The sequence below is a fragment of the Argiope bruennichi genome, chromosome 11, assembly GCF_947563725.1.
Source record: "Argiope bruennichi chromosome 11, qqArgBrue1.1, whole genome shotgun sequence".
NCBI lineage: Eukaryota > Metazoa > Arthropoda > Arachnida > Araneae > Araneidae > Argiope > Argiope bruennichi.
This window is the reverse complement of record NC_079161.1, coordinates 75,567,488-75,581,462: the sequence shown is the minus strand read 5'-3', so window position 1 is coordinate 75,581,462 and position 13,975 is coordinate 75,567,488.

The following is a 13,975-nucleotide window of genomic DNA, read 5'->3' as shown; positions in this document are numbered from 1 at the left end:
GAATGATATGGGGATCGGCGCGTCCATCAATGGAGATGCCAGCAGAGGCCATCACTTCCCCACCTACGTTCTGTCCAGATGAAAATGTGCCTGCTATCAGGATGAAGAGAAAAACGGAACTCGTCAGAGAAAAAAAAAAAAAAAATATGCCATTCATTTCTTCTCCATTTCACATGCTCTGTTGCCCATTCCCTGCGGGCATAACGGTGGCTTGCTGTTAACGTGACACACACCATTGGTCGGCGAGTATATTATATCAATTTGCATTTTCCTTCGATACCTTTGTTTTTTATTATTCCATGGCATCTCACATAATTCTTAATTAACGTGTTATTAATTAATGCCTGACATATTGTTAATAAACTGCGGTAGTATGATAATACAATCCTTTAAAATTATCGAGGAAATTTTGTGTCGAAATTGTGGTGCCAGTAGCCGAGCGAAGTTGTTGTTGAAGAAAAGTAACACTCATATTTCGATGACTGAGCAGTTAGCGTTAAATAATCCCCTGATTTTCGGCCTGCATTTCCGGTCTCCAAAAAACGGTTCCAGATCCTGGAAATCACACTTTGTCAAACTCCAATGGCTTCTGCTATTTCGCCTTGTGTTTGGTCCCCCTTTAACCGGCCACAATTCTCCAATCTTCTGATTCGGTTAAATGACTTCGTTGTGACACCGCACTCACCGAAACAACGCGCTTACTGAATGTCGATCATTTTTTTTTTTTCGCTTTGTCTTACATTAAGTTGAGAGCCAAATCAAATTATCTGCCGCTAAAGCGTCGTCTTCGAAGTCAAACTCGAAATTTGCATGCTGCGCAGTTCGGAAATAAGATAAATTTGCATTTGTGACTCTCTTCTTTCGTTTTATTCAAAAAAATGTTTATGACGTTATTTTACACAAGACTTAATTATATCCTTTAATTGTTTTAAGTAGTGTATTTACAGAAATATAAACGTATTTTATCGCTTTTGAAGAAAGTGAAACAATGCGTTGACCTTTAAACGTTTCTTAAACATAATGCTGCAAAAATCAGCAGTATCGACAGCTGCCTTCTAGATGAGAGCAGTTGACATCATGAAAGTAACTCTCACAGTTAAAAGCAATAATAACGCACTCAATGTTTGAAGCTGCGTTTTACTAATGAAAAGAAAAACCTCTTTATTTTGACAAGCATATTCAATCACCTATATATATAACAGCACTTTAATATAGAAATAGTGGTAAATTCTGGATCTTATTAATCACAATAACAATTTTTTTCTTTGCATCTTATGGCAACGTGGATCAATCTTATTCTTCTGAAATGAATCAGTAAGAAGTAATTAACACTGGAGCTGCCTAATAATGGGATCGCAAATTATTTTAGAACAGAATTACAAAAAAAAAAAAAAAAAAATCCCCACTGTAACTAGCTTTGTTTTCTGCTAAGTGACGTGTATAAATATCTCACAACACTTTTAATGCCGTGTCAAATTAAACTATCAATTTAGAATAGGCATATAAAATAATCTGTGACGTAATGTGTATTTTGGTCGGATGATGTATTTTTCAGAAAAAAGATAGAATAATTACAAATTCTCGAAATCGCTTGCAAAAGAAGTTTAAGTAAATTCTACAACAGTTAATAAAATATAATGAAGGTATTTCTCAGAGACCTTTAGAGCAATTGCCAACTTCTTTCCACGAGCTTATAAATAAGTAATGCAAGTTATGTTTTTTAAACCTTACTAAGCATTATAATTGCTTTGAAATCCGCATACAATATGCAAATTGCGCAGCGCAAAAATAATTTTGCAAAATTTTTTGCCGTTAACACCTAGTTACTTCATGAATAATATTTAATCATTAAGAAAGTTTTTTTTTTCAAAATTTAAGTAATATTTTTAGTTTATCAAATTTAAAACGAGATTTGTTTATGTTTTTCTAAACGTATTACATATCGTCAACATTTTCACAACATATCGATTTTTGGTGCTTAAGTATTTTACGAGTCCTATTTATTCACTAAGAAAGTTCTTTCGAAATATTTGTAATGTTTTTAGCTGATGAAATTCAAAACGGAATTTCAGAATATTTTTTTCAACGTATTACATTTCGTCAACATTTTCTCAACATGTTTATTTATGAAGTACAAAAAAATTTATAACTTTTGCTATGTTGGCATATGTAGTCATTTGATGGACGCAAATATGTAGGAATTGATTCTCCGCGAGAGGGCGCTTATCAACAATCTGACGATACCATTAGCAAACAGACTGAGAGACATATCAGCATAAATAGGTTCAATGAAAGATTTGTTGAAAGAAATAAAAAAAAAGAAAGAAAGAAAGAAAGAAAAAAGCAAGTAGGGATTGCAATACCGGACCAAAAGTTCAATACCGGTATTCGGTATGTTTTAGATCATAATACCGGTATTAGAAATTTTAGGAAAAGAAAGAAAACACGGGTGTTTCTTTGTTTTATTTACCAGTTTTATTAGAGAATGTAAATATCACAAAAATAATTTGTAACATATAAATTATAACGGTTATTAAAAAATCACAAAAGAGTAAAGGAACATCTTCTTTATATCATTCACATAAAATTGCTGTTGTTGTTTCTGATATAAAGTGGTATAGCTCTACTATACCACCTCCATGAAACCAAAGATCTCTAAAAAGTCCAAAAACAATAGCGGATGCCTTAAAATATCAAAAATCGTAAAATTTAAACCATTAAGAATATGGTTGGGGGAAGCTTGATCTGCTTTGCACCATGGACATTCAGCAAAAATCCTCCATCCGTGTTGGTAGATAAGGAATTTGGTATGTCCACTTAAAAAAATCGAGAGAGAGCCGTTTGCTGTTTTCTAGAGATATTCAGACGGTAACATCAATCGGGACTCTTACCAAAGTACCAAGGGTGAGCAGGTGGGACTCTCCAAAGTGCACTGGACTCCATCTTTTTGATAAAAGAGATTTCAGAATAAGTTAGTGTTGCATCACCATGAAATATGTCTGCTGAGGGAGTCTTAGCTAAATTATTCACTATCTCATTACAATTTAAACCAACATGTGAGGGGACCCACTGAAAGTGTATAGAGTGCTCAGCGGAGAGCCTGGCAATAATAATGTTTAGATAAACAGAAAAGTATTAACATCACTATTCAGTCTGTGGTACTATTACAAATTTTTGAAATGTGATCTTAAAAATATAATACATCAATTGTACAAGCCTGGAATGTAATTTTGGGCAAAAATTATCAGCTGTCAAGAAACGCTCTTTCGGCATCTACGATAGTTGGTGGTGCTGTTAGCAATTTGAGATATACTTTTCCCAAATATTTACTTCTAAATACCTCATCTTCAAATAAACCGATTACTCGTCGGATGGTTTTGGATATAGCTGATTTCAGTATTGTATTTTGGTTCGTTGAATATTTTTTATTTATTCATTCTAATTTTTGTTCAAGGGACAATTACTTTTCATTATCGACATTTGTGCCATGATAATCTTCGATAACTGTACCGAATTCTTCTGAATGTGGATAGGTTTGTGGGTAAAAAAAAATTAAGAAAATTTACTATAAACTTCATTAGATTTGAATTGGTTACTCTCTTTTCATTTTTAAAATAATTATAATTATGTAAATACCGTAAGACATTTTCTATTTCGGTATGCCTTTCTTCTGTGCGATTTTTCAATGTAATATATAATTCTTCAGATAGTGATGTGTGCTGTTCTTTCAGTAACTGTAAAATGAAATTTATTGTTGCATTATCTGTTAATAAATTAGAATCTCTCCGACATAATACCTCAACAGCCAGTTTTAATATTAAGTTAATATTAAGTTATAATAACCTGTTCTGGATATTAAGTCGGATTCACTATCTGAAAAATTAATTTGCTGGTTTAAGTCGATTATTGCTTTTTGGATTGGATATCTCAGTTTCAAAAATCGTTCCATCATTAGGAGTAAACTGTTCCAACGTGTTTTGAATCTCCTCCTAAACATCTCCTTTCATCGTTCCTCTCACTCCTATTTTTTTCAAAGTAAACCCATACTAACGCATGCGCAAAATGTGGAGGCTTTAACAATCTATTATCACTTCTCTTGATCGTACGATGCAACTTTGTATTCACAGTCTAATTAATTTCGCCCGTTAGGGAGACATAAAAACAAAAACGTATACTATTTTGCTATGTTGGCGATCCCTGAACAATTTAAAAAATTACAAGACAATTCAAAAAATTTCTAGTAAATACCGAAAAATCGGTATTTAAACTTGTGAATACCGGTATACAAAATTGTACAAATGGCTGAAAATACCGGTATTCAGTATCCCGGTTTACCGGTATTGCAATCCCTAAATGCATCTATTACTCATAATTGAATTCCATGTGCATAGCACAATTGCTGATTTGCACCAATCAACTTTCCAACTTTTTTCATAACTGTAGCTCCATCAGTCGTTATGGATACAATATCTTTTTTCAGGGATAGTCCATGTTTCACTAATTTAGATTTAAGCAATTAATTAAGCCATTAATTAGCTAATTAATTTCGCCCGTTAGGGAGACATCAAAACAAAAACGTATACTATTTTGCTATGTTCGCGATCTCTGAACATATAGTGGAGACAGTTTTAAAAATATTTAGTCAATACCGAAAAACCGGTATTTAAACTTGCGAATACCGGTATTACAAAATTGTACAAATGGCTCAAAATACCGGTATTCGGTATCCCGGTATACCGGTATTGCAATCCCTAGTAGCAAGTAAGTTCATTCTGGATAGCAGTATTATATTCCTCTTTCATCACTAAACTTTCATAACTGAATTAGAATCGTCTTCGCTCAGTATGAATATAATATTTAAACTATCAGAATGGACTGATGGATTCCTTAAAACCCATCACACCCATATGTAGTAAAAGACTGAGAAATATATTTTTTTTTTATTATTATTTTTGCCTGCTGAAAATTCAGTATATTTCATCCTATTGCAATATTTGGAAAAGAGATGACATGTTGTTTGTAAATTAATGATATAGTAGAAGTTGCTAATTATTATAATATCAAATGCGATATGACACTAATTAAATTGAAAAAAGGCCTCCAGAGAAAGAATCAGCAATTTCGTTTATACATCTATGTTTTTTTTATCTAAAAATTATTTTATGGTGTCGCTACTTTCCTTTATATATAACTTAAATCATAATAACTCACATTTTAGGAAACACCATTCCAAATACACCATTCCTTCAGTTTGATCTGAAATCTATCCCAACGCTAGGTTTAATATGAGTTACAAGATGGCTCAGACTAAATTGAACTTTACAAAATAATCGTAAAATGCTTAGTTTTGGAAAGAAAAAAAAATGCAAATAACATATCCGGAATTTCGATAGCATCTATCGGGATTTCATGTAATATGACGACACACAGAAACGAGAAATAACATATTCTAATTTCCCGTTTTGCTAATTCATTGCAATGTCACAGAATATTTCCGAACATATCGCTGTGGATAGCGTAACTTTGTGAACTAATTAGACAGATGGCGCTGTTAGCGCAGAAGATTAACTGTGTAAATTCGGATAATTCGCCAGGGAAAAGATACTAGCATTATTGCTTCCATATTCAAGAAATAAAAGTTTTTTTTATTCGAAACGTTGACAGTCGGTTTTTGTATTTAATGCCGAAATGCAGTAGTTATATTGTAATTCCTCACAAAATAGTCATAAGCAGATGAAGCATTCTGAAGCTCATAATATTTGACACCACAATATAGGCCTATCAAATCTAAACGATTTCGCACTTCTATAGATTGGGTATACGAAGATGAGAGCAAATTATTTTCCTTTTCTATGCTCTATAAAAGTTCTCTCATTCTTGAATAAATATTTTTTTTTTCATTTTTCAATGAATATTTTATGAAAATTAGTCACTTAAAGCGCAATATATTGCTAAGTAATCTCAATTCCATGTTAATATCCATATCACCTGTTGAGTCCGGAGGTCAAGAACGAGTTAAAGAATCCGTGACACATCCCGGATTCGGAGTACCAAATATACATAGAAGATGGATACATGGATTTGAATACAAAGAACTTCCAATTTTCAAGCGATTTAAATTACAAACAAACACTACAAGCAAAAACTGTTATGTTAATAGATTGATTTAAATATTGTTAAAAAATTTTAAAATAATATTAACAATTATCTCTCAGTATTTAATGTTTATACACTTAGTAAAAATTCTGTCAATTTGCATTTGTTTTCGATACCTATGATTTTTATTCGATGGCATTTTACGTAATTCTTAATTAACGTGTTATTAATTAATGCCTGACATATTGTTAATAAACTGCGATAGTATGATAATAAAATCCTTTAAAATTATCTGCAGAGTGCACTTAGAAATGAGATATTTGGTTCGTTTTAATTTTTCTGGAAAACAGATGTCTTCTGAAAAAAGATTGCATAATTTTAGCAAAACTTTCAAATTAATAATTTAATTAATCAAATTAATGATTAAATTAATTAGTAATTATAATTATAAATTTATTATATATTATAATACAATTATTAATTAATTATATTAATATATTAATTAATATTAATTAATTATTAATAAATACTCGATTCATAATTAAATTAAATTAATAATTTAATTAATTTAAAATTTATAATTTCGATTAATAACACATTTCGAGTTAATAATTTCTACTATTTTAAATATTGCATATCACGCGAGTTCAGATTTGACATTTAAAAAAATTTATCTGCGTAACGTTAGCGGAGTGTTATTATTCAGAGAACGTCTTAAAATAGGAATAAAACTAGATGGGTCATAATTTAAACATCATTTCATTACGATGTTTCAGTTTAGATATCCGAATATATTTAAAAGGTTTTTGTTAAAATATAAATTTGCATTATTTTTGTCTTACTTTTTATTTCATTTTCTGCCACTTCATATAAAAGCAGAGTTCCCACGATACTTTTACCTTTTGAGTTGAAAGCATGTATTCGGGATGATCAACGTACTGACACATTCCTCTCTTTTTTCATGCAATCAATAACAGATATTTTTTAAAAAATTCTTTTCAATTCATGATTTGTGTCTTCCTGCATGTTCTTGAAATATACAGGAAGTCATGAATTCACTATTTTTAGCTTTTTCTGTTTAAAAACGAAGAGATCTATTTTTACTTACGAATACTTTGATTACTTTTGTGAATGGCCAAATAAAAAAAACTCTCTGACTCGGACGATAACTATTGTTTTCCTAAAATTCAACAGTTGAATTCTCTGATATTTCTGATTCATTTTCTTTGCTTACAGCTTCAGTTTCCATGAAAATGTCATTCTGTTTTGGATTTTCAGATCTTAATTTAGCTTGCATATATACAGTTGATGGTTTTGAAAACTCTTGGAAAACATTTTCAAGTGATGAGGTCTGAAATTGTGATCTTTCAACATTCTATAAGGATCATATCAAGTTTTAAGAGTTCTGGATTCTCAACCATTGGAATGTAAATGTTTTATTGCAAATAAACGCAAATAAACGATATCATCGGAGTCGGAAAATATGGTATTCAAATCTTCGTATTTTAAAAATATTCTTTCTATAACTTTCTACCGAAGGCCTTTCTTTAAGTCAACTGGATGCTTTTCATCATATTTAGAACTAATGAACTAGTAACAATGAATATATACAGGGTGGTTATAATTTAACTTCCACTTATAAACAGCATCATACAACGGAAACGGGTGAACGGATTGCAACGAAATTTGGTATATAGACTATACACGAGGTGCGCTCTCGGAACTTTGATAAATGTTAAAATTGTTTCTGCATTCCGTTTTGGTTGTCGATTGCGTTAAAATTAATATTTTTCCGGAATGAACGCCCTCTGATGGCCATTTTACAACTTTTTTTTTCTTTCTTTTTTTCGTGAGCGCATCTCGTGTTTAGTCTTTCTACCAAATTTCGCTGCAATCCGTTCATCCGTTTTCGTTGTAAGATGCTGTTTATAGGCGAGTTTAATCATAATCACCTTGTAAGTAATTTCTTTGCCTTTCTTATCTTCATAGTCATACTTCTAATCAATTCAGTTGAGTGGTCGTTTGACAGAATGAAGTGTCTCCTATCATCTAAGTACATCAAGAAAATCGCCCATGGCATGCATTAAAACATTCTAAAGCTAACACAAAATTTTCAGTGACAAAGGGGAGAAATGAGTTAAATTCTTGATGCAGAAGAGTTTGAATAAAGCAACATAAATTAAGTTACTTTATTGACTTCACTTTCACTTAGAAATACGGATGTATTTCTAAGTGAAAGTGAAGTACTGTTCCCAATGTATTTCCATACAATCTATACTTGGATGAGATGAGCAAAATATGTGGATACTTCTTTTTTGAAAAAATGTGAAAATAATGTGAAATATGTGAAAATTACTTCTTTTTTTGAATTTTTGATTCCAATTTCAAATTACATTCCTGGCGAAAATACTTAACTCTGTTTCTTGGCGATATAAGCTACAAACAGTCCCACTTTTTTAATATCTTAGCGACTTACAGTTTTTCAAATTCATTTATTAAAATTATATTTAATGCAATTATATTTTACTGTTTCAACTTCAAAGATTTTGTAATTCTTCAATATATTGGTAACTAACTTCCTGATAGAAAAAATTGGATTTCGAAAAAAAATTACTTCTTTTTTTGAATTTTTGATTCTAATTTCAAATTACATTCCTGGCGAAAATGCTGTTTTATGTTAATCGTATGACAAATTAGATCTTTTTCTTACAATTCATTTCAATACGATGAATCAACACTTACTTTTTCTGCAAGAAGTGTTATAGCAAATATTATACATAAATATTGCCTTGTTTGAAATAACCGAGAATTTTTCTTCTTCTTTTTTCCTTTGTTTTAAGAGATATGATTGTTATTATGACATACGAGTTTCTACACGGTAATCCATGGTCATTAAATATAATTAAAACGTTGTTTTTAATCATTATTCGAAAATCTCTCACAAATTACCAGTATTTTTATAGAAATATACTTTATATAAATTAATATGAATGTTTTTCGATATTTTTTTTTTAAGAATACATTTTATTCTAAAAGCTTCATTTGAATGTGGAGCTATGTATTTAAAGAAAGTTTTACCAAATGCTCTGTCCTTTCATCAATGTGGAAAGAATATCGTTTTATGTATCTTGCAATTTACAAGCTTTCGAGGATGTTACCACTGAGCAAACGATTTCACGGTAAAAAAAATTAAATTTTTATACTATTACTGTTCGAATATAATAAATTATTCAGAAAGTTATTTATTTAGACTTTAGTAATTATTTTCCCGAAATAGCTCAGCGTCTTCTAGTTCTTTCACCGTAATATTTCCACTCTAATATTTTAATGTCATCATAATCATTGTTACTGAATACGAGAGTTCACGCTACAAAGTCTATTGTCATGAAATAAAATTAAAACAAGTTTACTGGATATTCCAAAGTTTTTCATAAATTACCAGTATCTTTTCTTAATGTATCTTAGTTTAATAAGAATATAAATGCATATATATTTATCTTTACGTATCTAAAAATGTTTCCTAGGATCTAATCCTTCATTTGAAAATGGAGTTTTGCAGAAAGCCATACATAATACAAAGTAATTAAGATTCCAAAATTCAATGTTTATATACCTTTGAATCGACCAGGTTAGTGACAATTGCCATTGTTCGCATGCATGAAGTATATAAAAAAATGCTATTATTTAATTCCGTTGAGGTTCAAATGTGTTATGTAATTCATAAAACCTATTCATTCAGATCTCAATATTTCAAACCTCTAACCTGAAATAGTTTAGCACTTTCTAGTTTTAAGATAGTGTCTACTCTTGAACCTTTACTTGTCGTAATTATCACAGATTTTTTCTTTTTTTCTATAGATTAGTTGTGGAAGATATACAGAGTGCTATAATTAAACTTCCCCTATAGACAGCATCCTACAACGCAAACTGGTCAACGGATTGCAATGTAATTTGGTATATTGACTATACACGAGATGCGCTCATGGAATTTCGAAAAAAAAAAAAAAAATGTTCCAAAATGTCCATCAAAGGGCGCTTTTTCCGGAAAAACATTGATTTTAACACAATAAACGACCAAAACGGAATACACAAACAATATTAATATTTATTGACTAGATTCTGAAAACCTTATCATTGAACAATAAGTAAAAGTAAGAAAAAAATAACAGTAAGCTGTTTGAGGAGAAAAAATAATATCAGTTCAGTTTGCAGAAACAAGAACTGATTAGGACGAAATGGCACAAGAGGAACAGTTGTTAATCGTGTCCAGGATGATGCAGGGAAAGGTGTTCCATATGACCACCCTCATTCACCTGCAACATTTCAAGTCGATGGACAGTGTGTTCAACAGCAGATCGTAACTGATCAGTTGTGATGCTTCGCACATGAAACTTTATGGAGCCATTCAACGTTGCAACAAGATGTCGTCATTATTACAGCCAGAAACATCGACATAAAACATGACAACGACTGCAAACGTGTCTTATCCTAAGCTGCTTTGAATAAAGCTTCCTCTTTCTTCGCAAGCATGCAAATCCCGACATTGTTTCCTAGAACTGACAGCTTTTCCCGGTTTTACATTTTATTTCTTATAATTCTTGTTCCGGATTGTAAATATTGTTTCTGTATTCCGTTTGATCGCTTATTGTGTAAATGTTTTTTCCGAAAATGGCGCCCCCTTGTGGACATTTTGGAACTACATTTTTTTTTTTTTTTCGAAATTCCGTGTGCGCACATGGTGTATAGTCTATATACCGAATTTCGTTGGAATCCGTTCACCCGCTCGGGTTGTGTGATGCAGTTTATAGAGAAAGTTTAATTCTAACCACTCTATATATGTAATTATTAGATTGAAGCGTTTTAAATAATATCTTTTCTGATTAAAATAAATAGAACATAGTCTTTGAGAAGTCATAATATGTTCAACTTATAACTGACAGAAACAATTTTATGTCATTTTCTTCCTTAATTCCTTCCTTCCTTTTTTTTTTTTTTTTTTTTTTTTTTTTTTTGAGGGGGAGGGATATTTGAATAATTTGCATTCCATTTCTTATTCAAATATTTTGCTTCATATGAAAATAAAAAAAATATTTCAAATAACATTTCTTTTAGGAATTTTGTATTTAAAAGTCTCCGGGAAATTTTAATATAAATTATTTTAGAGGCGTAAGAATATTAAATGCTTATTCCTGTTTAATTGAAGATAAATTAAACATAATTAACTGATAATTTTCAATTATCAATGGAATACAAATTATCATAGTTAACAGTAAATATCTTTACCTGAATTTATTGAAATACCGACTACACTTATGAATATTAAAATGAATTATTTCAGCTTATTCCATGAGGAATAGAGTGAGCTATGTGAGTAGAGAATGAATACATGCTAGTTTACGTATTTATGAAAAATATTTAATAACGCTGAATTTTCCAAGATCTACTTGTAATCTATCTGTAAATAGCATAACTCAAAAATAGATACGAGCATGATACAGCGAATCGTTCGATTTCAAGCTTACCGAATTTGAAACAAATATTTTTGGGTAAAATTTGAGCGCTAACAAAAGATGCTAAAATTTTAAAAACATTTTAAAGTTTTTATCAAAGATTTTTCACAATTACTACGAAATAGAATATCGCAAAGAAAACTGCATAAAAGGTTTTTCAACATTATTATTTTATTTATGTAGGATCGTGTCCTCAATCGAAAGAAGACTGCACGTTTGTCTTTTCCATATTTTAATAAACGAACACAGGACTACACGAACATTAAGCAAAAGAACAAAAGTATAGGGTTGATTGCAGTTCAGGCGAACATAGCATGGCTATTATCCTTCAACTTAGAAGCTCACACACTCTCGCACCCCGTGTCTTTCTTCTGCCGTTTGCCTCACTTATACTTCTAGTTGGAACACTACTGCCATCTGCCGGCGAGGTACAGGGAGTAGCATAGGGGCTCATACTACAGGCCGTCCTGACACTTCCAGCTGCCCACAGCGGAGAGGGAATTTGAAGAAAAACCTGAAAGGAACAAAAAAACCAAAACAGACAAAGTACGTAGACAATAACATGGAGAAAAAAAAACACAAATGCTTCTTGTTTAGTGCAGTAAGTCGGTGTTTCAAGTGTCTCTGCACCAAATTTTCATGTTGTCGGCTGCAGTGGAGGTAGAGTTTGGTCCGTCGTGCTGACCAACTTTTTTAACATCATAGCGGTCATTAGGCTTGACTTGTAGCACTTCATACGGGCCAAAAAACTTTGGTCGCAGTTTTAAGCCAGTACCAAACTGGGTCCTTCGTATTGCCACCAAATCACCTTTTTTATACTGATGAGCAGTTTTTCGGTTCTTATTGTAAGTACGTCGATTCTCCTCTTGAATTTTTAGGATGTTCTTTTTGGCTTCATCTCGGATATTCTCACGATCAGTTATAAAAGCGTTGATGTTTTCCTGTTCGAGAAGCTCAAGGATTTGTAAATCTTGTTTGGTTCTGAGCTTTACTCCTGTTAAAAGCTCAAAAGGTGTTCTTTGTGTACTCCTTGAAACTGTGGAGTTAAGTGTCTTTTGGACTGCGGGGACGAATTTGAACCATTTGGTGGGGTCATCAATAGAAAGTTTGGCTAAAACTGGAATAATTGTACCATGAATTTTTTCCACTTGTCCATTACCGCGGGGAATTCCGGTTGTAATACTTAAATGTTGGATTTTTTCAGTGTCACAATATTCTTGAAACTCTTTAGATGTGAATGCACTGCCTTTATCTGTTATGATCCGATTTGGGTTTCCGAATGTTATTTCTTGTTGTTTGAGTTTCTCTATGGCGTTTTGTGAAGATGTAGATTTAACAGGATAGATCCAAGTAAATTTTGTGAATGCATCGACTACTGTAAGAATGTGGTTGTATTTTTTATTAGTCGAAGGCAGGGGTCCTAAAAAGTCAACGTGGTATGTACTGAAAGGTACATCGTCTTTTGGAATGGGGTTTAATAATCCTTCACTTTTACCTCGCTTTTTGTTCACGAGAATACATTCAATGCAATTCGATATGACATCTTCTACGCATTTACGCATGTTTGGGAAATAAAAACTTTGTTTTAGACTATTTTCTGTTTTATTTATACCGAAATGTCCTTTAGAGTGGAAATTTTTAACGACTTCAGCTTGCATTTGTTGAGGGACCACTAGGAGATCAGAATCGTTTACAATTTTATACAGTATGTTATTCTTCAGAATAAAGTCGTTAATTTGTTTGTTTGCCAGAAGTAGCTTAATGGAATTGATATATTCGTCAGCTTTTTGACAGTGGACGATTTTAGAAGTCAAGTCATCATGTATTATCATCATAATAGGATATCGGCTTAAACAATCTACATGCTTCATTTGCTTCCCTGGGCGATGTACAATTTCATAATGAAAATCTTCCAAAAACAATGCCCATCTAGCAATTTTGGGTGTGAGCTGTGCTTTGCTCATAGTTTTTTGAAAAGCTGAACAGTCTGTTACAATTTTAAATTTAGTGCCTATCAAATAGTTGCGGAATTTTTTTAAAGCTTCAATAATCGCCAAAACTTCAAGTTCGTAACTTGAGTTAGTTTCTTCTTGGGGGGATGTTTTTTTGCTCATATAGTGAATTGGGTGAAACTTATTATCGTCAGATCGCTGCAAGAGAATTGCGCCGTAGCCAAATTTACTTGCGTCAGTATGCAATTCTAATTCTGCACCCTGTCTGTAAATATGCAATACAGGATTTTCAGAAAGCTTTTGCTTTAAAGTTATGAATGCTGATTGTTGTTCGGGACCAAAATAGAATACTGTGTTGGCGCGAAGTAAGTCGCTTAATGGCTTGGCTATTAGTGCGTAATCTTTGATAAATTTTCG